This window comes from Sphaeramia orbicularis, chromosome 16, assembly GCF_902148855.1.
Source record: "Sphaeramia orbicularis chromosome 16, fSphaOr1.1, whole genome shotgun sequence".
Lineage (NCBI taxonomy): Eukaryota > Metazoa > Chordata > Actinopteri > Kurtiformes > Apogonidae > Sphaeramia > Sphaeramia orbicularis.
This window is the reverse complement of record NC_043972.1, coordinates 30,977,286-31,002,816: the sequence shown is the minus strand read 5'-3', so window position 1 is coordinate 31,002,816 and position 25,531 is coordinate 30,977,286. Positions and strand designations below refer to the sequence as shown.

General features: G+C 38.0%; 1 long non-coding RNA gene across 1 annotated transcript; it reads left to right on the top strand.

Moving 5' to 3' along the window:
* The first annotated feature begins 522 nt into the window (after positions 1–522).
* LOC115435909 (uncharacterized) lies at positions 523–25,368 on the top strand. Its single transcript, XR_003937749.1, has 3 exons — positions 523–537; positions 13,944–13,946; positions 25,214–25,368. It is a non-coding gene; the product is annotated as an uncharacterized LOC115435909 (long non-coding RNA).
* Positions 25,369–25,531: the final 163 nt, after the last annotated feature.

Sequence of the window (25,531 nt, the reverse complement as noted above, 5' to 3'; positions counted from 1 at the left end):
TTTTCTGAGGGTTTGGTCAGGAGGTCTTGTAGTGTTTTGCACAAAGAATTAGGATATGGCATTCTAGATTTATGACATTTAATGTGTTATACCACAGTAACTTAGCTTTTCCAAATAGATCTAGATTAACCTATAAGACACATTACTGTTTTTATAATCAGACAAATGTTTTCAAAAATAGATTTACATTTTGTGCAGAATCCTTAAGTCTTATTTGAGTGCATTGTGTTCTTGGTTTTATACTGATAAAATCATGTAGAGTGAAAACTGCTGTAATTACCTCTGCTAAGGAGGTTATGTAATAATCATAGGCTTGTATCATCAGTAGACAGAGGAACCATGATGTCTCAATTTGGTTTCTGAACAGTCATTTTGAAGCTAGTAATTTGCAATTTGTTCATTGCTGTCTTGGTTTTAGAGTCAGAAGTGACCAAAACAGGTGCCACAGAGGTCAGAGGTGAGCTACTGCTAAATTCTAGATTATTGACGCAGTAAACTTATGTGTTTACTGTCATGGCAAAGTCATTTTACAGTCTTGTTTGTGGAACTTGTTAACCACAACTGCAGTCGAGCTGTCTTGGCAAGATATCAAAGCCTGAGATCTGATTAACAGAGGAAACATTTAAAGGAGGACCACCAGATCATGTATTAAAGGTCCCAATAAAACAGATGGGACCAAAATGACTCTTTAGAAAAAATATTGACCTCGACCTCTAGAGGCCGCCGATGGTATTACAACTCAGCAGGATTACGCAACAGCAGCTGTACCAGTTCTTACGTCACTTGGTGGAAGGATAAGGCATGTGCCAAGGACAAAACCAGAAAGTTTGAGGTAGTCTCATAAAAAAGTGCAAACTTGGTATTTTGTGTAAGGCATTTAAATGAATAACATGACTGTGAGGTGTATAGTCATTTGCCAATGATTTCATGAGAATCAGTACAGTAGAGTAATAACGTAATGAAATGATAACAAAACCAGGACATTACAGGTCGGTGGGCCTTGGTATAGAATCATGCCCTTCCAGTTATATTTTTGATATGACTCAATGAAGCTGCAGTTTTATTCTGAACATTGCAACATTTATTAAACTTCCGCTCCGCTTTGGTTTTATTGTCTGGATCTGTGCTGTTTAGGTTCGGTGTCCTCATAATTTCCCAATGTTGTATAGCAGTTGTTATTGAAAATATATTACCCAACATTCTCAGTGGAGCCAGACCTATTCCTTAGACTCAAGTTAAGTCATCACAAGTAAACTTTAAATGTAACCTCATGTCTTACGGTCCTCTATTTATAGAAACTATCTGTATAATTTTTAGACATTGATGTCATTTGGAATTTATAGATCCAATACATAGAACAGCTTGCATTAGTCATTGTACTATTGTGAATGAGTGAGTAATTCTGCTTTCATGCTAATATGGCAGTATGCAGATCTGTTAGAGGTGGCACTGTGTGCTCATTAATTCGTTCATACTTATGAATTTTCAATGGGGTGTCACATTATTATTTCTTAACGTCTTGACATGAGGCTCTAAATAAAAAAAAAAAAAAAGTGTGCCACCCCTCCTTATTTTTCCATTTTCCTTTTTGGTGCTAAATGTGCCTTTTACATATGGACGTCACCGCAGAGGTGTGTAATCTGTTCACCCACAGCCATGATTCACTCCTATTCATTATATTATTAAAAAAAAAAGTCAAAATCAATGCCTCAAATTGATTGATGAATTGATGAATGAGCATATACATTACACATATTAATAAATTGGTTCTCTACATTTCTAGCTTGACAGCTAAAAAGTTTTTCCACAATGTGACAAGTGTGTGGTGATGAAAATCTTAGTGAAATTCAAAATGTCAAAATATCCTTTTGAGGTTTCAGAAAGCTTGAGGAGACGCCAAATCAGTACCATGACACTCAGCCATATTCCATCTCACTAGCATAATTTTTTAATGGCACTGTAAAGCTTAAAATGCATAAGTGTTACATATGAATATTAGTCCATTAATCCACTAGAGTGTATTTTGGATTTTTATTTCATTGTGAACATTTGCCCCACAGTTATAACAACTCTCAGATGGAACAAACAACACTCCAATCAACTCCGTATAATTGTCACTGAAAAATCGCCACTCATTTACACTGCAATATTCTATGCTGGATGCTAATTTGTTACACCATTATAAAAAGTCCGATTTTTAAAACCTTCAGTTTTTAAGAATCTGGTTCTTAGCTCCTATCTGTAAACAAAAGCACCGATTACACAGCTGCAATGCTCCAACTCCCACCTTTGTACAAGAAAGCATTTCCCTCTTTTATCTGCAACACACACTGGTCAGATCTTATATCTGTGACTTCAGAAAATGATACCAACACAACTTGTTTTCGTACCTGAAAGAGTGCTCAAGGGTAAACTGTTGAAAATGGGAAAGGTAGGGAAAGATGGTGATTTGAAAGGTTACAAGAAGAGAGGAGCAGCGTCCTTTAGTCACAGGGTTATGAAGCATTTTATCACAGCTTTTCTCTGACTCTGCAGCAAATCTGACATTATCAACCTCACACTTTGTGAAAGAAAAACTCGGGAAAAAACTGCAGCACTGCAGTCTTCAAACAAACGGCTCAAACATTTGCACATTTCCCAGCATTTTGTAGCCAAATGTCTTTGTATGCAAATCTGGGATCAATTCTGTTTTGATGAAAGAAAACGAACAAGTTGAGTCTGCTGTTGTTTACATTGTGTTCTAGTTTTTAACAGCTTCATAATCAAAGGCTTTTCTCTCTCTGCACCGTGCTGAACTCTGAGCTGTAATGGAGGAATAAATTGAAGTGCTGAGATTTCAGCATACAATTATGTTTTATCTCCTGCTCATTACTTTACACACAGAATCACACGCACGCACTGCTGTGTATACAGTATGACTGCAGAGGGACATGCATTAACACACACCCAGTGTTTATGCTCTGAGCAGAAATGTATGTAAGCAGATACAGGGGTTGAAAGCCTGTGTATCTTGTCCTTAAAGGCCTTTGAAGCATTTTGCCTGAACAATTCTGATGTAATTCACCCCAATTCAATGATTTCTCCACACTCAGCTCTTTTGTAATTACACACTTTCATTGCAGACTCAAATTAATTAAACTAGATCTTCAGCTGTTGTCTGCCCTCTTGCCGGCTACAGATAAATCACATCACTACCCTCTGTTCTCTACTGATGCATTCAAGGAGGTGGATATATTGTGACTCTCCCATTATCCATACAGTGGGATGGTGGCTATAGGAAGTTCATAAATAAGCACAGGACAGCTTTATTATTCAACATGAGTGAGTAATGTTGGCACAGTTCAAGTGCTTATACTGTTAGCACACATAGAGCTGTGGGCTTGTGTGGGCTAATATTGTCTCCATTTGTTTGTTGTTCAGGCCACACTTTTGAGTCTGATACTCAAAAAGTGTAATTGTCAGCTAACCGTGTGCTTGCTTTTTAAAATGTCAGGAAATAGTCAACAGAATTTTCAAAAATAAATAATATTAAAGGTATTATGATATAAAAACATATACCTCTTGCACAGGAGAAACTGGAACCAATGATTTTTGTTACTTTGTGTATTTAACTAAATAATTAATCACTTACAATATCTTTGCTGTTTTTTTTGTGACAATCAGCTCAATATATACCTTTAGCGGAAGCTCCTTTTACTCTAATTATGTTTTACAAATGTACAGTTAATCCACTACCTTTTTTTTTTTTTTTTTTTTTTTAAAAATGCAGACATTTCTAGTGATGTACAGTATATACCAATTACTTTAGTCCAGAAATAAGCACTAATTACCCTCTAGTAAAGTATTTTATCTATTTAATGTATGTACTTTCATATTTTATGCACAAACTTACAACATACAAGTAGTAAAAATAGGGATAATTAATCTATTTAGCTTTGTACACTTCATTGGCATGAGACATAATTCTAATATATATTGTGTGCATATATTTCTATACAGTTGTCGTTAGGGGCCAGTATTGATGCTAAGATGCATCCTCTGTTTTTGGCAGAAAAAGGTGTTGTACACATGGGTCAAATTAGCCCAAACATAAATGGAAGATGCAACAAATTCTGGCAACTTTCATTGCACTACTAGATATACCGAACTAGTAATAATGGTTGGACTTTAAACTCAGTCAGAAACCGTAACCCCTAGATGTTATAAACTGTTAATTTTCACACTAACAGTATATATTTCCATACATATCCATGTCAGTGTCAACAAATACAAGTATATTCAGTTTAAACATGTGATGATGCCGCTGTGTTTGTGTTAATGAAGGCAGGAGACGGTGTTTATTTGGAGCTGCTTAATTAGCAGCAACAGTAATGAAGCCACATGGGACACAGTGTTGGTATCTGGACGGCCAGGATAGGATGATTATTTAGACCGGATTTGTCCAAGAAGCTGTTGTTTTTACTCTCTGCACAATACACACAATGTGCCCAGTACAAACACAGACACACAACGCTCCAGCTTTGCTCTCTTGATCTACTGCCAGAAGAGGTGTGTGTGTTTGTTTCTCCCCCCACTATATTTAAATGTGTGTTTTCATGTTTGTGTGTGTGTGCACCAGGACTCATTTGTCGTGTCTTTATTATGAAGGCTCGGTTGATTGTACAGATTTTATTGCTAAATGCTTGAAATCTGTAGTAAATTATTATTTTTTTTGCTTTATTTCAATCCTATTAAATGTAAACCAGCTGGGGTTTATGTAATCTATATTAGAGGTAAGTGTTACCACACAAAGGATAAGTGATTGTTGTTATGATTCATGGAAATTTGCTTGAACAACTTTGCTCCTGCGTAAAACATTAGGAAGGACCTCAGTCATTTAAATTGGTTGAAGGAGATGCAGGAAGTTAATTCATGAACAGCAGCAAGTGACTCTGTGTTCATGTGGGTGTTTAGAATAATGAGGACTGTTAAAATTTAATAGGTCTGCATATTTATCTCAGAAGGAGAACAAAATCTAAAAAGCACAATGAGCTCTGTTCACATATCTGACTCATCTACTCTTTTGAAGCTGCAGTGCTTTTTAGCATATTTGAGCAAAAATTTCACAATTATCATTCAGCATATTCTAATAAAAGTGATCTGAAAGGAAGCAAGAATTCTACCAACTTTTGTGGATGTAGGAAATCTATACTCCATGATCTACATTTTGGCTAATCACAGGTGTTGATAAGGGTTAAATACACGGTTGACAGGTAGAATTAACAATCGCTGACCAGATACATGACTCAACTGCTCTACTTTGGCTGAACATGGAAGGTTTCTCATTTCTAAACAGGATCTGGTCATTGCACTTAAGGCTGCACGATATTGGAAAAAACTGACATTGCAATTTTTTCAAACCCTACGATATATATTGCGATATGAAAAACTACTCAGGAGTATATAACAGTTGTGTGGTGCCGACGTAAATGGTCAAATAAATTAGTTGTGTTACCTTTCGTTGTGGCGACAGGTGGAAGGCACTATCGACACAGAACACATGTTTCAATATCATTCTTCTTGTAGCCGAAATAATTCCAGATAACTGACGTTTCTTTTCTTTTTGGCACCAAGTCTTCGTTTATGGTGATTTTAAAGTAAAGAAAAGTAAAGTAAAATAAACTTTATTGTCCCCTGGGGGAAATTCATCTTGGGCACAGTGCTACGTATCATTGCTTCACAGACAAGATAGAAAAAACATCATCACATGGACACATTATAACAGAGACAGTTAGTCTGCCATATAAAACAGACATGGACTACGCATGACAATCACAACACAGAACATATAAAGATGCCTAAAGTGCAGGGAGAAAAAAAAGTGCTAAAGTGCTGTGTGTTTGTTGCACGTTGCTCTATTGCACTAGTTCTTAACATTGTTCAGCAGCTTAATGGACGTTGGGACAAATGATAATTTGAGACGGTTGGTTTTGCACTTTGGCATACGAAATCTTCTTCCTGATTGAAGAAGTTTGAATTTCGGAGGACAATGGATGAGTCGGGTCTGAAGAGATTTTTGTTGCTTGTTTCATGACCGACTGGTTATACAGATTATCTATGGATTCATACTCTCTCATACCTATAATCCTCATTGCTGTTTTGTGCATATTGGCCAGCCTGTTCTTTAGTTGTACTGATAGGTTGCCATACCAGGCTGTGATGCTGTATCTAATGAGGCTCTCTAAGATAGCTCTGTAAAAAATCAGCATAATCTGCTTGCTGACCCCATACAGCCTCAGTCGTCTTAAAAATTACAGTCTTTGCTGCAGTTTGTTGCACAAGTTTTCTATGTGTGGTTTCCAGCAAAGAAGGTTATCAATATGGACCCCTAGGTATCTGTATGTGGCCACTTGATCAACAGTCTGGTCTTTGATGACCACTGGCTCGTGTATGGTCACTTGTCTCGGGTCAAGAACCATCTCTTGTGTTTTTGTCACATTTAAAACCAGATGATTTTTGTCACACCACTTAATAAATGTGTTGATCTCATCATAGGATACAAAGTGTCCATGTCCTGATGCAGAAGACTCACAATTGCTGTGTCATCTGCAAATTTAAAGATAAAATTGTTGGGGTGTACTTTCTGGCAGTCGTGTCTGATTGACCTTCACTTGCTGTGTGCGATTAGTTAAAAAGGAATAAAACCATTTAATCAATGTAGCGTTAACATTTTGTCCTGTTCATTGCTCATTTTTCAATGTTGTGACCAACGACTCACTCCAAACTGATTAAGAACATTTGTGAATGGTGGATCGCTGTGTGCAGTGTATGTCATGTACCCTTGAAATTAGAGGAGAACACACTGAGCTCATTTGCCTCCTACATTGCAGGACCTGCGATGTGACTATTGTACACCTGTACGTTGCGATGACAATGCTCAAATGATATATTGTGCAACTCTAATTGCATTTAATGATTTGGACTGAGTGGAGACGTGTGTATTTTCACATTCATTTTCCTCCTGATTTTATTTATGTATTTCATTCATTTCTTTGGGATCACTGCTAGTTATTACCATGGTCTTCCTGGGGTCCACACAAAAATAAGCAAAACATCCAAACATTACTGACAATAAAAAAAACCCCCATAAAACATTAGTGCAATATTTTGTTCATACACCAGTTAATCACAAAAACAAATGCATCAAGACATTCGCACATTTCATTACTGGCAAACACCAATAATTAATAAACTAATGAATTAATAAACATAGGCGTGGCCTGTCTAATTAATACATAATTTAGTATCACATCAAAATAAGCTGAGCAACAACAATCTCATTAAGATACCTAATTGGTACTTGGCAGTTTACAGCGTTTACTCATTAAACTTAACTCAGTCAAATATAGCATAAACTGATTTCTTTCTGAATAATTCTGTTCTTAACTTCTTTTTTAAGCTCTTCTCACTACTAATCTAAGACTTAAATTTGGTGGTAAGTTTTTCCAAGTTATCACAGTCCTATATTTTAGCTCCTGCAGCTTTAAAATACATATGAAATGAAACTACAGTTTTTATCTTATTTTAATGCACATGAATATAAGACATTTTGGGTGAAGCTGCAATGCTTTGCAACTCATTCAGCTCTAGTGGTCTACTCTTGTTTAAGTAATAAAAAAAAAAGAAAAAAAAAAAGAGCTTATGCCTGGATCTCACTTTTAGTTCATTCAGATTTAGAAAAAAAAACATTAAAGAAACAAGTCATAACTTTATAAATGCATTATCTTGGTGATTTGTAGAATGAGTTCATCTGTTCCTCTGAAATAAGGATCTGCAGAAAGAGGTTGTTTTGCATCGACTTATGTTTTTACTTTAAGTTTGTATGTTTTTCTGTGTGTGTTTGTGTGTGTCCAGGGAAAATGCCAATTTCAGCATTTCAGTCGACACAGGCTGACAGTGAAGGAGCAGAAACTGCAATGAGACTGACACATACACTTTCTCACTCTCTCTCCCTCTAAAACACACTTACATAAAGTTGTGTTTTCATCATTTTAAGGAACATTGCACTGACTTGCATCCATTCCTGGAGACTTCACGTAAAAATGCATTGATTTAAATTGCCAAGACTTGCATTTTGTTTCCATATGTGTCTGTTTAAACACATCTATGCCCCGCCAAAATAAACCATACTCACCACATGCATACATTTGTAGCGCTTTAGTGCAATACTACTAAAGTGTCATGGCTTGAAAAATGGCAGAAAGTACTAAGAGACTAAGCTGAGTTACATATAAAGAAATATGTCCATCTTGTATTGTAAGCAGGTTGATGTTTTTTGTTTATCTGTATTTGTCTGTCTTTTCATAGCCCTAGAGTAAAACATATGCAGCAGCGATCTCTTTAAAAATCAATGAGCCTATAATAAGCCATAATAGATTGTAGTTGGACCCTGCATCATTATAACAGACATCTAAAATGGCTGTAGCATTGCATTTTGAATAAAAAGCTTTTTCAGTTCTTTGCGAAGTCTTCAAAGTGAACAACAGAGAGTAATGAAAGCAGCATCCCAGTGCAATACATCTCTGTCTGCATAGGAACGATGATCCTGTGCCAGGTTTTATGAGAACATATCTTCTAATGATTTACAGCCCTCTACAGCACTGTTGTAAAAATCTATGAATCATCTCGGTTTGATTTTATTACAGTCAGGATGCTGTGAGAAAAAGGCTCCTGTCACTGCCTATAGGTGGAGGTATTGAGCTCTGCATCGCCTTTCCCTTTCTGTTTCTCCAACCTGAGGAAACTGAGCTACAAGGTTAACATCTGTAGGAGTCAGGAAGAGATGGATGCAAGAGGAGGGAGAACAGCATGGGGGATGGGAGGAGAGAGGAGGGGAGGGGAGGGGGGGGTGAGAAATAAGACGAGGGGGGAATGAAGAGAAAGAAAGGAGAGATTTGGCTGGTTTTGTTAGGTTAATGGAAAACCCCAAAAAAATAAAACGAGTGGAAGTAGAATTTAGAGGAAAAAAAACAAAGTGAGAATGATGGAAAAGCAAAGAGAGTGAAGGGATTGATGATAGATACTGAGAGATTGATGGAAGAGAGATGGAAAAAAGAGAGAGAAGCTAAAACAAGGGATCGATACTTTACTGCTGGGTGCTGAAATGGTGGTGGCAACTGTCTCCGTGAGTTTCCCTCGTAGCTAGACAAGTACACACACACAAACACACACACCAAACCCTGCACCCCACCCCCAACAGACACATGCTGAAGCCAACATACACAATCAAACAGTTCTACAAACATGCAGTGAACAGCAGAGTGTCTATAGCTGTTAAGGAGGCTGAATTACCAGTTGCCTGCTGAATTATAAGGCATAGACATAACGGAGGCGTGTTTCACCTTCAGTCAATCCGAGTCAAACACTATCATTATTACTGAAGACAAATGCAGGGTGCTTTATCAACACAGAAAGGCAAAATAAAAGAACAGTCTGTCCAAAAACAAAAAAGTATAATGTAGCATCCCAGTTTTCTGGACTTATGTACTGTTTCTAATTAAATTGCGAATGCGGTATTATTCTGAGTGAAGCGGTACATTTTATTATCTCCCCTGCAGTCACAGGGAGTGTGGACGTACAGTGCACAACTTTGACTTCAGAGACCAAAATTTCATCCCTGAGTTCTGTGAGTGGTTAAGTTCACGCACCACAAGTTCTGTCTTCAGGGAAAAATTGTGGTTTTGTTTATTATTAATAAATACATTTTTCACTTCTTTCAACACTTTTTCTGTTTGGTGCTTACATACTTACTTGCATCACGTAACAACAAATTTACACAGCTCTCAGAATTGGTGATTCAGAAAAGAGATAATACACTTTTAAAATCTTAATTTTGTCATGTGTTTCTGATCAGTATTGGTTAATTTACAGCAAGTAAACTCAAAGTTGTAACTACAAGCTAAGCAAAAAAGTGAATTCTTGTTTTTGGGTTTATATGCCACAGTCTTGTTAACAAAGTTTAGATTGATGGAGAAGAACCTACTGGTAACAGAGCCACAGAGCAGATCAGCACATCCACATCTGCTGTCAGTGCAAAGACAGTCTAACCCTATTAGTCAGTCAGTCCTGTCAGTTCATTGCATCACTGTACTGTAGCTACGGCTGCATTATTGATCTTAAGCCAGTTTAGAGTTATCACAGAACACTGCAGCCTTTTAGTCCTTAGTGTGCATCTCAGTTTGCCGTACCTCCCTCTCATTGAGGCTTTGAAAAGGACCAGAAAGATAAACAACAGCCCATCCTGTCAGCGTTCATGAGCTGGAGAGATGAAGGTCAAAGGCATGCACCGCGCTCACTGTGATGGCATGTGAAAAAATGCCCACCTGTGGAGAAAGCACTCTGGCAAGAGTGTCACAGACAATATATTTCATAACCGTGTGGTCTGACACAAAATCTACAGTCATTCCTCCAAGTCAGGGCTGCACAAGGTTATTGTCGCCACCTCATGAAAATATCATACTATAGTTTATCAGTTTTCACTAAGAGATATATACACTGTATTTTTACCCCACCCCCCGAAGGGGAGGCAAGGGGTATTCTTTTTGGTTCGGTTTGTTTCTTTGTTAACACTTTAGCAGCAAAACTATTGGTTGAATTCATACCAAAATTGGTTTATATATTGCCAGGGACCCAGATTGGATCTGATTACATTTTGGGAACAGTAGGTCAAAGTTGACATTTTTTTAATTAATTTTTAAAATCTTTTTTTTCCCCCCATATACTTATAATGGGCAAAATTTCAAATGTCCATAAAAACATCAATTTTGTTTCAATTTACTTCAATTTGCCAGGGACCCAGAATAGATTTGATTACATTTTGGGAACAGTAGGTCAAAGTTAACATTTTCTATGAATTTTAAAATCTTTTCTTTCCATTTCCTTAAAATGGGCAAAATTTCAAATGTCCCTCAGAACATCAATTTTGTTTCAATTTACTTCAAACTTGGCACATATATAGAGGCAATTGTTATACATCTCTCTGACATCAAGCTAAGGCATATGTATTTTTTCACATTTGGGGTAAATTTTTTCATTTTTTTCCCCCACCATTTACCTAACATTTTACCTAACATTGTGTGCCATTATAAAGGATAGGGAAATCAGTCACACAAAAAAGCATCCATAAAAAATGAAAATGAATGAATGAATGTTTTAATAAATGAATGCCATTGAGGAACTGATTAAACTTGCTGTGGGTTAAAATTTTGAGCTCTGGGGGTGAAGGTTAAAGTCTGTCACCCTGAAATAATATCAGTTAAATAATATCACAGCAGAAAAAAGTCATGAAAACATACTGTGCATTTATTTTTTCAACTTGATGAATATTATCACAACACAAGAGTGTATATAAGCTACAATATGTGCAACCGGCGGGGTTTGTTTTACCTGGCACCACTTGTTAGATTTTTACTGGTTAAAGTCTGTGTTAAGTAAAATCTGTTTCTAAATTGTTTTTTAGACTGAACTGTGGGGTGAACAGTTTGGATTTCAGGATTTTTTGGGTAAAATGCATCACTCAGCATTACCCCTCCTGTAGGAGTATAATGTTATAAAAGGCACAGAACATTAGGAACAGGATGGTTCTCTCACTTCATTGTTGCTAGGTTGTGCTAGTCAGTAATATAGATTACTAACTTACATAAATGGGAGAGAAAAGAAACACCTGAGAGAAGATGTACATCTGATGTATGCTGGCATCACACAATAACCCCGACATGGAAGCTAACGTACAAAGCCTACTGCTGTGATCGGAATAAAAAGATATTTTAGCCACTGTGCCAGTGTGCAGAATGTTTTCACTACTTTATCTTGTGTCAGAAATCTCGACAAGGAACTGAAGCTGTATCTTCAAAACACACCACAACAGTAAAAACTAGAAAAGCACTCGGAGAGCGCAGACCTCCGCCAAGGCAAATTAGTGCCCCCCCCCCGATCACCATCCAAAATGTAATCCTTTGTTCCTTGTGCCAGTATCAACATTTCCTGAAATTTTCATCCAAATCTGTCCATAACTTTTTGAGTTATCTTGCACATGGACAGACAGACAGACAGACAGACAAACCAACGCCAGCAAAAACATAACCTCCTTGGCAGAGGTAACTAGAAAAACACACAGAGAGCGCAGACCTCTGCCAAGGCAGATCAGGCCCCCCCATCACCACCAAAATTGAATCATTTGTTTCTTGTGCCAATATCAACATTTCCTGAAAATTTCATCCAAATCTGTCCATAACTTTTTGAGTTATCTTGCTAACAGACAGGCAGACAGACAGACAGATCCCGTTGAAAACATAACCTCCACAGTTCCTTGGCGGAGGTAAAAATACTTGGCAGAACAAGTCGTTTATTTGTGATTTTTGGGTTTTACTCAACATATTAGTTTGGATCCAGACTATCCAGCAATTCCTGTTCAAGGTGAAAGTGCCATTTTTATTTTTGAAGTGAAGAGTACTTCTTATTTGTTCATGATTTTGAGACTGCCTTTAATATATTACATGATTTTTCTGATCGTTCAGATATAGCCTGCTGTTAGTTGCACTTTTTCCTATAATGTGACAAATTCAGAACACTGCTTTTACTGCTTTACACAATTTTTAAATACTATGACCATGTATATAATACTGAAAAGATGAATATAACCTAAAGTCTCGCTGCAGTTTGTGACTGAATACCAATTCCAGGTTTGCTTTAATAATCCTGTCATGGAGTATTGACAAATAGGTTTCATCCTTCCCCTAAGTGCTGCATATCCAGGTCAAGTCAGAAAATACAACATCAAAGACATAAGTAAGCAAAGCCGTGAGAGGTAACCTAGAGACTGATGCATGGACCTGCCAATCAGGGGGATCAGAGACTTACCGAAACAGATCCAGACTGTCTTATAAATAATTTTGGTTGCAAAGAGCTGCAAAAGCAGTCAGCGTAAAAACTGAGAGAACTGTTAATGATAACAGACAAGATTGGGAATATTGGAAGGTCTTAAATCGTATGAGGTGGAACAGGAAATGACATGTTGATCTGAGTCTTCAACACAGAAGCAGACAGCTTGGCTTGTTTTGACTTTTTTTTTTTTACTTATTAACTTGTCTGTCTTTGCCCTGAAACCTTAACAGACAGATAGCGCTGTATTTTCAGTGTTCACTCAGTAGTTTTGTAATTAAAAAAATGTCTGTATTATCTGTCATCCTGATTTATGAAGAACTATCTTATCTCTTTCCAAACAACAGTTGACATATGATGAAAGAGGTGCTATTTTTCTCAGTGTGTGTGCGCTCATGTTTTTCTTATGTTACGGGGACACAAAACTTGATTACACAGTCGCATTGTGGGGACATAACGCCGTAAATCATTAAAGCCGAGGGTCAGGTTAAGGAAAGGGTTCGGTTAAGGTGTGCTCTGATCCTGGTTAATGCTTTTCTAAGTCTCCATGAAATTAATGTAAGTCAACGGAAAGTCCCTTAAATGCATGAAAACCTAATTTGTGTGTGTATCGCATGCTGATTTGTCTCTTGACAGCGAGTCGTCAGTCCCTGCTGTGCCTTCTGGCTTGTTGAGTGCTTCAAGAGGCCTTTCTGACTCATAGCTGGAGCTGTGTGTGTGTTTTGGTCTTTCTTTGTACCTGTCAGTCTCTCATAAGTGGATGATGCTTCATACAGACTCCAGATGCTTTCATATAAATCAGTCTTGCTTGTTATTTAGGAAGAGCCTCTTTGTAAGTGATTATATAGCTGTCACTGGCTGTAATTTTGATTCATACAAACCATTTATTTCATCTGCATCATTGTTTGATACTTGTAAAGATGATAAGTGTTTAGGAATAGTGTTTTTCTGTTTCTACCGTACAGTGCATTCTGTATTAGTCTATGATGCTATGCAGCTATTTGTCAGCACACTTTGAAGCTTAGTATGTAAAGCAAGCTTTTTAACAACACTCCTCTGGCAAAATATTAGACTTATATCCCCTCCACATTGGACAAACAAGCTACTAATATCTGATTTTTGTCCTAAGCGTGACACTCAACATTCACCCCTAGGTCAAATGGCTCTGCAGTAGTGTGTATCATTTCCAATTCTGCTTGGCAAAAGTTTCACACATTTTTGGTTACGATACATGTGTTTCCAGATGATGACTGGGCAATGTCCAGACAGGATTATCATTTATAGTTTTTCACAGTTAAGGATGATGTACCTCTGTCTTTTTGTTTCTTCATTTTGTGCAAGATGCAACACTAGCAAGACGGTGAGGCAAGGTAACTTATTAGTATCCAAAGTAGGGGTGTGTATTGGCAAGAATCTGGCGATACGATACAAATCACAATACTAGGATCACAATACGAAAAATCACGATATATCACAATACTGTTAAAAAGGCAATTCTTTGTTTGTTTCTTTTTTTTTAAAATGATTATTTCCTTGAAGAATTGAATTACAACAGAAATATACACAATTACTAAACACATTTTTATTTGATCAGAACAGGATCTAATGCTATATCACAAAATTTTCCTGTTAAAATTTAAATTATGTTTTACAGACATTACAGTTTAAGATCCTGTTCAAATGTTCATATTCTATTAGTTCATAACTAACATCCTAACGTTATTTTTGTGCAATCCCAACAAAGGAACTAATATTATTTAATAAAAGAGACTTAAATAATAATAAATAAAATATCAACAAAAAAGAAACACAAAAAACAAAAATGAACCTCCACAATATCTACATTTGAATAAATACCTAAAAATATTGATACAGTACTTTTTAATATCGATACAGTATTGTGAAATGAAATATCGCGATATATTGCAGAACAGATGTTTTCTTACACCCCTAATCCAAAGGGAATTTAGGCTTCCTGTTTTCCTCTTTGTGATATTATACATGACAAAACACAAAAATGATAATTCATCTATTCATCTAGCACCATTTTTTATATGTACTATTATTGTAAAAACTGTGTAGGGTTGGGTTAATGTCCGATTTTGCTGGTCCTGTACGATGTAAAGGCCTTGACTGGTTATTATCACTTGTGTCGAATTTTAACCCATAAAGACCCAGTTCTACTTTTGTGGCAGTTCCCAAATGAATTTTTCTCCATTTCTATCTTTCGTAACTGATTTATCACCATTTTTAAAAACAATATTATCCTCTGTATTTGGCATTTTTTGATGTAAATCATGTATTTCCCTATATTTATTTCACAGATCATGTAGAAATTCATGAAAACTCAGAGAAAATTCAAAGTTCATTATATCAAAACAGAGAAAAATGAAGAAAAAGTTACTTTTTCAGCAAAGATATTGCTATCTGAATGTAAAAAACAAGTGTCTCCATCCACTGTCACTGATCCAACTCCATGGGTTTTACTGGTGAATCAATGTTGTAGAACTTGACGGTGTTTCCACATTCACTACAGAACCTCTGAACATCCAAATGGGTCATATCTGATGACCATGAAAAGATGACAAACTGCATTTTACACCAGTTATTTACATGCATTGATAGAATAAGTGGATCCACAGGTATTAAACCGTTTAGATCAGTAGCTGGTTTATGTCACTGGTGGCTGTTTGGGTCTTTATGGGTTAAAACCTTCCTATTTCAGCAACTTGTGCAGATGACATACCTAGATCTAACTTGTTTTGCACCAGTAGTAAGCACCATTACAATGCGGTAAAGATAACGTTATTGTTACATATTATAATGTTGTAAAGAGACTAATGGAGTCACCAGCGTCTGACAAACTAAGTGATTTACTGCTGAGCCGGGGCCAATAACGTAAAGCAGGATCAACATTTTAATAGCGAGAGGAGGAAGACACGCACAATGCATGTTGTGTTTGTTTATTAGAAAATTATGTGCTTTTTGGGGTGACATGAGAAGAGACTGAAGAGACTAAATCTTAACTAATATGGCAACATGGCTGATGTGAAGCCGACAAAAGAAATGAGCCGAAAAAAAAAGATGACACAACATGCAAACACTGCAAGAAAAAAATTAAGGCAAATGTAATTACAGCGCTGAAGATTCTGCTGCTTCGCTCCTTTTTTTCCATCCTCTTCTCATTATTTAGTGTTTATTGACACTTGGCAACCTTAGAGCAGCGGTCTCCTACCTTTTTTGTACTACAGACCGGTTTCATGCATGAAAATTTTCTGTGGACCGGGTAGAGGTGTGGGGGTTCCAATAACAAAAAACTTTGTCTGTTAAGAGCATGTGATCTGAAACACTTACACTGTATATCAGGCAATTCCAATGATTCTACAGTAGGATATCAACTCACCCTAATGCAGAATCAGTCAGAACCCTGGACTTGTTTCCCTGCAAGTAGACAGTCCCATCTGGGGCTGATGGGAGACCCACAGTGTTCCGTCTTTCCAGTCTACTTGGTAATTCATCATTGCAGAAAACCCAGCCACACAAAAATATGAGGTTGGAAATGGAAGAAGAACTTTCAGGGCTTTTGTGGTGATATCTGCATATTCTGCTTTGACTTTAATCCAGAATGCACAGAGGTTTGAAGTTGTCTCAAACATGGATTGATGTGCCGGAGCAGTTTGGAGGTGCTTGTGTGTCACCTGTTGGAATGAACCTGTAACTAAGGCCGGAATCCTGATATTTCTTTCTAAATGCAGCTTTGTGTTTGCAGGCAGTCTGTGACCCTTGTGCAGCCTCATCGTTTCCTCGTTTCTTCCTGAAAAAGTTCTCAAGTGAATTTTGTTTTTGGCTCATTTCATTAGGTTGTGTTACTACTGATTCTTGAAATGGTGCACCAGAGTCTAGCGGTTGTGAGGCGAGGGCGGAAATGGTTGCTTTTCAAAATAAAATCTCCGGAAGACTAATGGAAAAAATTGCTTTAATATTAACCACATTTTTTTTTCTTTGCAGCCCGGTACCAAATGATCCACGGACCGGTACTGGTCAGGGGACCGGGGGTTGGGGTTCACTGCCGTAGAGGTGCGCTGCTGTCACCAAGTCGACTGGAGTTGCTACGGGGCTTTTTTACTTTTCTCTTCTGCCAAGTGTGAAATCAAGTGGTAAATTCCAGTAGAGTAGTTCAGTGCGATGTTTGGCTTCATGTCTAACTGGTTTGAACAATTTGACAAAGGCCAAACCTAATAGAGTGTGTGGTTTTTCTTTAATGAGCTCACATATCTCAAAAGAGAGCACCATGCAGACATCTTCGTATCTCATTGGTCACCTGTTGGTAAAGCTTTTTCTGCTTACAATACAAATCACTATACTGATTGTTTGCTGCCGGGCAGGGAGCAGGGCTGAGTTTTACATAAATTGTGTTTAAGTACAAGCTGAAAGTGTCTGAAAGCTGCAGACTGCTCTGTGGATTCAGGGAGCCGCCTGATTCAGTGTTAATGTAAAAAATATTGCTTAATGCAGCTTTAATGATGTTGGCTGCCACAATAGGAGACTCCATTTTTCATTTATGTCCTGAGACGAACAAGCTGTTGAGCCTCTGCATTAGTTAGAGAATGTGTTTCTTCTTTCTCCTCTTTATATTTCTTTCATTTTTTTCCCGTTTTCTCACTTAAAAGAAAATGACCCTTGAGAAAGGTTTGCTGCTCACCTGAAGACACGAAATTTTCCTCTGCAACCTTATCAATTAAAAAAAGGGAAAATAATGTACACCACCCGCAGTTATTTGCTTTCCTGTAATTCCACGCCATTTATCAATACAAGCCTCTTGCAGAGTGAATTTACATAAACCTGTAACAGCACTGCTTTATCATTTAATTGGTCCCTAGTGAGAGAGCCACCTTAACATGCAAACAATACAGAAACTCAGAATTAAAAGCTGAATACACAGGCAGAAAAGCTATTGAATTCACAAGCGGCTGTCTTACAACTGTGGTACTTTTGTTTAAAGAGTCTTTTCTTTATACACCACAAAACTGGAAGTCTACTGTGTGATGGAATATGCACATTTCATCTTGGTTTAGATGATTCTAATGTTTATAGTTTCATAAGGCCACAAAGTCACATATGCGAGTAATGGGAAAGGCTATATTTTCTCTGCATGATTTGTTCTACTCAGAGTATCTTTGGATTAACTCAACCCCCAAAATATAAACAGAGTCCTGCAGGTCAGGATTTGTCCACATGTCATTGTCACCTTCTAGTGCCATATTATTACATGTTTTCTTTGCGACATGTCAAAATGTCTAATAACTGTATTTCTTCTACATGTAACACATGACTCTGTGTTGCTGAAAGTGACAGTGACTGGTGGGGTTGAGGTTGGATGACTTTGTTGTTTACTCTCCAGGGGAAAGTCCATTTATCATATAGAGAGGAGGAGCTGTGAGTGGGAGTAGCCTGATGCCATGGACCACTGCGCCTCACAAAACTGCTGTTATTGTATGTATTGTGGGCAGGATATACAAAAGACACGCTGTAACAGTGTGATCAGATCAGAGTTATAGTAATCTCTGGAAACCTCTGTAATGTGGAATGTCGTATCAATGTTTATGACTGATTATAAACAGAGGATTTCGGCAGAGTTCCCTTTTTCACTGCAGGAAGGTTGTCTGAAGACTGCACTGAAATTATAATTGCTGTATTGTCCCACTTACTGGCTAGTTTACCAGCCCACCATGGAGATCAAAACCAACAGTGTATAAATCCTGGACAGTATCTCTCCCAGTTGTGTCACTTTCAGACGTTATCAAAAATCCTCTTTGATAGAGACATTGTTCACTTGAGATGTATGATCTATTATTGTAGGAAACGCACAGAAAACATAATATAATTGGGCTAATGCAATGTTGAAGACAATAGGTAGAAAAATACATTTACATCGGTAAAATTATGCCTTATTCTACAAATATATGGCATAAAATGCTGGGATCAGGTTTAATTTGTTAATTTTTAAGTTGGCTTACGTGATGAGATGATACAGTAGAACCATATTATCACAGTGTTGCCCATGTAAGAGTTGCAGAATGCTGTGTATGTAGCCATTAAGCTTTGCTGTAAATGATTGCATGGTCTGGCTGTCACCCAACAAGCTGTGATCACAACATTTACACATTAACACCTTGTTAAGGCTCAAGTGTTAGCAAGCAGTTGTTTACAGAGGATACTTAACAGGGTAAGTGTTCATGTTGAACTTTGTGTCACATGAACAATAGACCAGTATTGTATTATATTTGCCTCCTTGTTGACTCTATTTTGGTCAATTTCTGTAGAGGACAATGGTGGTCTGTCCTCAGAAGGAAGGAGGGGAGGAAGGAAGGAAGGAAGGGAGGGAGGGAGGGAGGAAGGAAGGAAGGTTTCTATTGGAATCAGGTGATATTTCTCTGTCAACTCATCACTAATAACACAACATGAGGTATATGGTTTATTTTAACTACAGCAGACAATACTATTTGTTATGATTGACACTTATGATGCAAATGGTCATTCACATGGTCAGAAGGGAAACTTGACTTTTGCACCTCCTCTTGACATTGTTTTCAAGCTTTAGAAAAACCTTTCCCATGATGCAAGACTTGGGCTTTTTTTCTAAAGATATTATTGCAAAAATAATTGTACCATGCAATGCATAGTATCAGGTAGTGCTGCAACAATAAATCAATTAAATCGATCCAAATGGATTCTTAAAAGAGTTGTCAACGAATTTGGCAGTTGATTTGTTGGGTCTTGAGCACATTAGTATTGAGACATGCCCGCATGCTGTGTAGTGTAACAGAGACAAACACAGATCAGCATGGCTGAGGCTTTGGATGCTGGACCAGATTTTAAAGCTAAGTTTTAATTATTTTCCTGATGGCCACAACAGCCCTGTTTGACCCAAACTTAGTACGCCGTTTATGTAACAAAACTGGGTCACCACCGGTAACATAATGTAAACCCAGTTTAATATACATGTCGTGATTACTTTAGCCTGCTACCTAGTTAAACCGTATCATCGTAATTATAATGTTTTCATCAATCTCCATTTATCAGGTCACCAGACTAACGTTACCTATCATTGACTGGAACTAATACATACAACGTATCACAGTTTGATAGCCTATAACCAGAGCTGGTTGAAGACTATAGCTTGCTAGTCTCTAGCCATAACAAGTCTAGGTAGCGGGCTAGTGCTCATTTACTATACATGAAGCCATTACAGGGATGTAATCATTAGTGACTTGTCTGCAGCCTGTATTGTTTTGAGTTAAACACCAATCTTTGAGAATTTAGTCTTTTGTGTTTATCTGATGAAATGATTTGTTATTAAGTAAGATAAAGATTAATCGATTATTAAAATTATCGTTGCAGCCCTAGTATCAGCGCAAATTCACTTCCCCAACCCTCACTGACTGTAGTTACATCATTCAGAATCAGACAACATAACAACAGATGCATAACAAAATAAAGTCCCAGGGCTGAGGATTAGATTAATCATTACAGTCTAATAATGGTAATTTGTTCAAATAGGGGGCCCAGATCTGCTCAAAATGCATGTATTTCCAACAGAATAGTGCATTTTCTCAAGAATATTAGAAGACATGAGCTCAATGGTCCAGTGTTCATGTGTTAGGAACTCCTCAGATTTCCAGTTGTCATGAATACATTTTTCTGGTGCAGTGTTTAAATCAAGATGAAATACTGCTTTTGATGTGACATGTTCAATAAGCTGTAGGGATAATATATTGCCAAAAGTGTTCTACAAATTACATGTAGAAAAGTCATAACATACATTTTAGAGCTTTGAAACATACCATAAATCCCATTATTCAGTTTGTTTAATGTGTAAGGAGTGTAGTATGTAGTACTCTGTCAGTCATGAGAATATTTTAATTTGCTTTCAAAGGTACCATTGTTAAATTAAGACAAAGCTACAGTAGATGAAAAAAAAAAAAAACCCTTTAAAGTAAATCAGTTCTGCAGTTGTAATTAACCTGAATGCTATCATGCACTGTATTAATATGCTGGGGAATTGGTAATTACAGTAACTTTCACATTAATACAGCCTTAGCCTTAGGGTTAGTAAAAGTGAAAAGGTTAACTGAATACAATAACTCAGGCTGTGGTCAGTTACTGTGGTATTAAAAAGGGCCTAAACTACCTGAAGTCTGTCTCTTGTGTGAACGCTACAGTAGAACGGGGCTGACTCAGGGTTAAGAGCATGTGAAAAGTAGTCGAGGTATAACAGTGTCTTTGATTACCTGTGTGGACAAGGACATGCTGACTTAGTTCTTCTGCACTCTGACTGATTGGCCCCTATGGACAGATGGACTCACTGATTGGCCCCCAGCATACAGAGGAGAGGAGAGGGCAGCGTACAGGAAGTCCTCTTAAAGAGCGAGGGATGTTCAATCTTCCTGCTCCCCAGACATCTGCAGCCTGCCTTTTGCTGAGTGTTATCTATTTCTCCGGGTGTGTTTTCTTTCAATTTCTGTCTCTTTTTGTTCCTGTTTGTCTCTTTCTTCCTCTGTCTGCCCTCTCCCTCCTTCCGATTGTGTTTCCATCCCTCTCTCTCAGTCGTCACCAGTTTCTCCGTTCCCTTTCTCTTAACGCCGTCGCAGACCTCACACTCACTCGTTCTCTATCTTTACTTCTCGCTTTCTGTCTGCACCACCGCTGTTTTCTCCTCCTCTCTTCTTCTTTTCCCTACAGCAGCGTTCAGAAAATTGTCTTCTATGTGAGATGAGACAGCGGAGATTGGTTAGCAGTATTAGAGTGAGAGAGAGAGACTCTGTAAGGAGGTTGTAAAAATGAGTCCTCCATGGGGAAATACCCACAGCTGTATTAAGATCTCCTCGTCTCCTTGTCTTTTAAATGGCTCCCATTCTCCAGCTAATTGTTTTGAAGCCGGGCCTGTAAATCCCTAGTGAAATCTGGCACTACTCATTGAATTAGCCTGAAGTTACAGAAATATCTCCCTTTTATCAATCTTTGAGTGAGAAATATGTCTTTTCACCCTCCCCCTTTCTCACTCAATCTGTTACAGCCTGTCTGTATTTCTCCCTCTATTTTCTGCCTCATAAAAGCATTTCTGACTTATTCATTTCACTGAGCAACAGGAAAAAAGGACAATGTGACAAAGATTGCAAGGATTCACATCATGTTATAAGACTTAATCCACTGAGCCATAGGATCCCTCCTAATACCACGGTATCAAAATATGCTTACTCAAAACGTATTATTTCTAGAGGTGAAGCCCCCAAATTCAGCGTACCTTCCAAACTCTCAGACAGGTTGTCATCTCCACCTAGGAATTCATGAAACCAGGGCATAACTTTGCACAGAAGCCAAGGCTTGTAGGAGGGTTTGATTGAAGTTAGAGCCCAAATACATTGGAGGCAATTTACGCAAATGCGTCATTTGTAGCTGCAGATTTGAAGTGTCAGCAGTGACACCGCCTTAATCCAAAACTATAATAAGTAACAACACTTAGCACTCACTGAATGTCATGGGCCATGTCGTTCAAGCTTCAAAACTGTAAACATAAATGAGGTTTGATGGGTTGAAATTAAGGATAAGGAAAGGAACATTTGAAATTGCTTTTAAAAAGTTTCAGTAGGCGATAGTTTTTGGCATCACTGGGAAAAAAATCCATAATAATCTTTCAGCATTTTCTAATTGAAGTGGTCAGTGAGGAACCTGGACTTACCTCAGTTTGTTTCCAGACTTTAGAAAACCCAGTCTGTGATGAGTCTTTGGCCAATCCCAAGATGTTTCAGAGCTACTTTAAAGGGGTTCCTGTAGTTAATCGTCATTGCTAGCTATTTCAAAAGATCACCTGTAATACAGGCTGTTCTGTCAGGTAACTTTCGTCATAGCCCCTTGTCACGTACACGCCAGTACTAAGGCTGTTGTCAGGCTGGGTATCTGAGTACATTGGACTCCAAAGTCCACTTAATTTTATCAGTGTGAATGCAAATGTTCCATACACAAGTACCATACCCGAGTCCAATTGAGAAGGTAGTCCTGGGTATGAACTGCATGGATTCCAGTACGGAACATTGCCATGTCAAAGTGATCTGTACCCAAGACTGGAAGTGACCTGATGATCAGACCACAGATGGTATTCCTATTGGCTCCTGAAAAAGCCTCAGATTTGTGCGGCACAGGCTCGCCTTATTGACTGAATCACTCGGGGATATATCAGGGACAACAAAAGTCACTCTTCTTCTCTTTGCCTCAACCAGGGTAACAGATAGAAAAGTATTGCCTGTGAACAGAACAGTCGCTCGGTTGATGACGTAAGGGTTAGTCACTTCCACATTTGTCGGATGGCTACAGAATTCCTTCCACACCGCCACCTACTGTTTTGGTCCTGTAACACCCACTCGTTCTCAGGCACAAGCCACGGTGCATGCTTGTGAATACAACATCTGCGGCAAAGGTGTGATCGTATCCAAGTACAGCACGGATACCCAGTGTGAAAATGCCCTAAGTAACTGCTCAAGCATGTTGCGTGTTGCCTCTTTTATGGGCTGTTCCAGCACCGGTAGTGATGCAGAGTTGTTGATTTGTCCATTTACCGCATTGTGATGGACTGGTCACGGACCCCGTGCAGCAGACACCAGTCTAACATGACACATTATCGGACAGTGCTGGGTCATGTCCCTAGGACAATGGCAGAGTGCAAGGCTTATGAAACTGCACAAACAACAAGTACAGAAATCCCAGAAATCCACTCAGTCTTGCTGACTGACTGCTGCTTGTTTACTTGCACTCAGTCACTCAGAATCAACGAGGGTACGTCACTTCTGGCCATCAATGGCTGCTCCCTACCTGTGCACATAATTCATATAATCAAAAGGTCCAGCGTGGTGCATTTATGGTGATTCTTTTTTGCTGAATTTGCACCTCTCTTGCTTCTAAGTAATGTACATTAAATGTCTTAAGCATGACCAGTACAGGTACACTTTGTCCTGACTCTCATCCTGTTGCTGGTTCATTTAGGAAGTATAGTCTAAAAATTACATCTGCCTTTCACCAAATTCTTACTGGTATAGTTGTAGCTTCTTTGGAGATCCTTAGTATAAAAAGGGGTAAGGGGAACATTGCTCATTTATTGTCTATTTAACTGGGACACAGACAATATGCATGAAACCAACTATCTGCATGTATTGTTATTTTTTAATAGCAAGTAGATAAAGATGATAATGTTCTCACAGTTGACATGTCATTCGGTATTGAACAGAACAGTGCTGTGTCATAGAAGAAAAATAAAGAGTAGTGGTTTATTCCACTGCTAACATATTTTTGATTAAAGGTAGTTCAGAGCTTGCATAGGGTGTCGTTTTTGTACAATAAAGAACAGAAAGAAGCCGTTTTTGTGGATGCCAAGTAATATACTGGAGTTTCTGTAGTCAAGTTCAACATTTCATCAGTTGAATCAGTCTGACTCACACACCAATACAGACTTATTCGTTGATTGTGCAATCTGTTTCTTACAATGTGTAATTATTACTATTATAGTGTAAATGGCCCTCAGCCATGTGCAAGACTTACTATAAATACATGTTCATACTTTGCTCTTACATACTTTCCTGTACTTCTGTATTAGCACTATTTAAGAATGCATCATTATACTTATATATATATATATACAGGGTGGGGAAGCAAAATTTACAATATTTTTAGGCAGGGATTGAAAGACAGACCAATTAGTTTATTGAAAGTCATGAGAATTTATTTGCCACAAGAAAATTTACATAATAGAAAATGTTTTTATTCTATGTGTCCTCCTTCTTTCTCAATAACTGCCTTCACACGCTTCCTGAAACTTGCGCAAGTGTTCCTCAAATATTCGGGTGACAACTTCTCCCATTCTTCTTTCATAGTATCTTCCAGACTTTCTCATAATAGTTTTGCTCATAGTCATTCTCTTCTTTACATTATAAACAGTCTTTATGGACACTCCAACTATTTTTGAAATCTCCTTTGGTGTGACGAGTGCATTCAGCAAATCACACACTCTTTGACGTTTGCTTTCCTGATTACTCATATGGGCGAAAGTTTCTGAAAAGGTATGGATAATAGTGTTAGGTGTGATTATGACATCAATATATGTTTGGTTTCAAAACAATTGATGTAGTGCCTGCTGAGAAAAAACAACTACATGTTCATTGTAAATTTTGCTTCCCCACCCTGTATATTTTTTTATTTTAATCCATATTTTTAATTGAGTATTTTTTTTAGGTGGTGCAGTGGTTAGCACTCGTGCCTCACAGCAAGAAGGTCCAGGGTTTGATTCCAATACCAGTCGATGGGGATAGGACCTTTCTGTGTGGAGTTTGCATGTTCTCCCCGTGTCTGCGTGGGTTCTCTCCGGGTACTCCGGCTTCCTCCCACCATCCAAAGACATGCACTGATAGGTGAATTGGTCAATCTAAATTGCCCGTAGGTGTGAAAGTGAGAGTGACTGTTTGTCTCTACAGTATATGTCAGCCGTGCAATGAACTGGCGACATGTCCAGGGTGTACCTCGCCTTTGCCCATAAGTAGCTGGGATAGGCTCCAGCGACCCTAGTGAG